Here is a 2,679-nt window from a genome sequence, read left to right as displayed (position 1 = left end):
TTAATAAAAAAAAAAAAAAAAAAAAATATATATATATATATATATATATATAGTGCTTCTTAAAATTATTTTTAGGGTGCTTCTTTTTCCGTTTGGAGCTTAACAGATTCAACAAAAAAAGTATTCCACAAAAACAAAGAAAATCATACAAAATCAGAATGAGGTATTCCTATCAAATTTATTCATATTCATGTTCACAACACACTTAATATTATTTTGTAAACTAATGACATCTATAATACTAGATACAATAATGAATAATAAAATAAAACAGAATCTCATACAGCATACAACAGAAGTGAGTTCATCCCTGTGCAAAATCACTTCAAATGATTCAAAATAGTATCACCTCACAGTAGTCGTGGCCTAATGGTTAGAGAGTCGGACTCGTAACCCAAAGGTTGTGGGTTCGAGTCTCGTACCGACAGGGATTGTAGGTGGGGGGAGTGAATGTACAGCGCTCTCTTCCACCTTCAATACCACGACTGAGGTGCCCTTGAGCAAGGCACCGAACCCCCAACTGCTCCCCGGGCGCCGCAGCAAAAAAAAAAAAGGCTGCCCACTGCTTCGGGTGTGTGTTCATGGTGTGTGTGTGTTCACTGCTGTGTGTGTGCGCACTTTGGATGGGATAAATGCAGAGCACTAATTCTGAGTATGGGCCACCATACTTGGCCACATGTCACGTCACTTCACTTTTTCTAAGCTGAAGATTAGTCTCTTTCATTCTTATTCCGAGGTCACCGTAGCCATACGGATCCAGTCTGTATCCAGATCAGATGGTAGATCAGCACCTAGGGCCTCATTTATAAAATGTGCGTACGCACAGATTTGATCTCAGAATGTGCGTACGCTAAAATCAACGGCAAAGTTCATATTTATAAAAACGGTCTTTGACGTGGAAAAGTACTTACCGCCACGTCAGGGTCTGAGCAGGCCTACGCACTTTTCCTTGAGGTAAAGTCTGAGTACTGCAGCTACTTGAATATCTAAGCTGCAATAATAATAAAAGCGGAGTACGTGCAAGCACCGAATTCATTATAAACAACAAAGATGCAGTGTAAGAGATTAATTGTGCAGTGTAGTCAGATTTTTTATTAAAGGGATACTCCAACCCAAAATGAAGATTTTGTCATTAATCACTTACCCCCATGTCATTCCAAACCTGTAAAAGCTTTGTTCGTCTTCAGAACACAATTTAAGATATTTTGGATGAAAACCGGGAGGCTTGTGACTGTCACATTGACTGCCAAGTAAATTACACTGTCAAGGTCCAGAAAAGTATGAAAAGCATCGTCAGAATAGTCCATCTGCCATCAGTGGTTCAATCTGAATTTTATGAAGTGACGGGAATACTTTTTGTCCGCGAAGAAAACAAAAATAACGACTTTATTCAACAATTTGTCTCCTCTGTGTCTCTCCGCATCACCGTAGCGCCATTTTGGAGAATATCCACTGAAATCAAGCAGTGTACGCTATTCTGTGTCAGCCGCGACACAAGGATACGTTTTCTACGTGTATTTACGCTTTGATTTGAACTAAAACAGCGCATCCGTGTGGCGCAGCTGACACAGAATAGTGTACGCTGCTTGCGGCATGGGGGTAAGTGATTAATGACAAAATCTTTATTTTGGGGTGGAGTATCCCTTTAACGAGAGTTTTTGCGAGATTAAACTGACCTTTTTAGTAGCCTAATATTGAGAGTTCTTTACTCGCTTTCTGTTCAATTTACTACTAATGCGTAAAATAGAAGGAAAAAAAAACGCATCTCCGACTGTTTTGTCTTTGCAGCCTATAAGAATAGCCCTATGTAGTGCAATAATGGTTATATTCTATTCAATAACATTGTTAACTGCTTTTATTTATAACATCTGCTGCTTTGCTTCTGTGAAAATGAATAGAGACATCAGCCTTAAACTTTGTTTTTGTCATTTACATGTTATATTTGTGTAAAATACACTATATATTTTTGTGTCAGTACATTAATGACACATTTGAGCAGCATTAGTAAATGTCTCAGGTTACGTATGTAACCATGGTTCCCTGAGTAGGGAATGAGACACTGCGTCCTCTAGGGGTCGCTATGGGGAACGGTATACCCACACCACCATGCTGAGGGGAGTGCATGCCAGAAACCATGGCGAGCACTAAGTACCAACTCTACCATAGCCATGGGAGTTGCCCCTGGGAAGTTAAGACGGCTGTCAGTGACATTAACCCCTACGGCCAAAGGCCTAGGCTACATACCCCAAAAACTTACCTGTTAGGGCCAGAACTCCTGGGCCCGGGGTAGAGCTCAAGGCTTGGAATCAGGAATAGATTCCTTTAAGGGAATACGACCAAGAGCCTAGAATCATACTAAGTCTTGGCCTGTCACACAGGGGCTACCGCATGCTCTGCATATGCTGAAGGAACTGTCTCAACAGACCCCTAGTGGCAACACCCTGGTAAAGTAGGTATCCAGCGGACACATAAGTGGAGTGGTGCCCAAGGTGGAACCGGGGCTTTAACCAACAGCATGAAGCTGCCGCGCGTAACTCTTACCATACATGGATTTTAGAAAGAACGCAAGGTACTAGCGTGCTAACTTACCACAGTGTGGATTTTAGAAAGTGTACAAAGACTTCACGTGCACACTTACCATAACATGGATTTTAAAAATACCATTCTAAGGGGCCTTCG

General features: G+C 41.2%; 1 protein-coding gene across 1 annotated transcript in view; it reads right to left on the bottom strand.

The window, feature by feature from the left end:
* LOC107705843 (fibrillin-2-like) overlaps window positions 1–2,679 on the bottom strand; it is a 154,781-nt gene that overhangs the window by 43,167 nt on the left and 108,935 nt on the right. The window lies entirely within an intron of this gene.

This window comes from Sinocyclocheilus rhinocerous, unplaced genomic scaffold (genome assembly GCF_001515625.1).
Source record: "Sinocyclocheilus rhinocerous isolate Xijiao unplaced genomic scaffold, SAMN03320098_v1.1 scaffold924, whole genome shotgun sequence".
Lineage (NCBI taxonomy): Eukaryota > Metazoa > Chordata > Actinopteri > Cypriniformes > Cyprinidae > Sinocyclocheilus > Sinocyclocheilus rhinocerous.
Note: the sequence above shows the minus strand (reverse complement) of the source record. Positions and strands in the feature narration are given on the sequence as shown.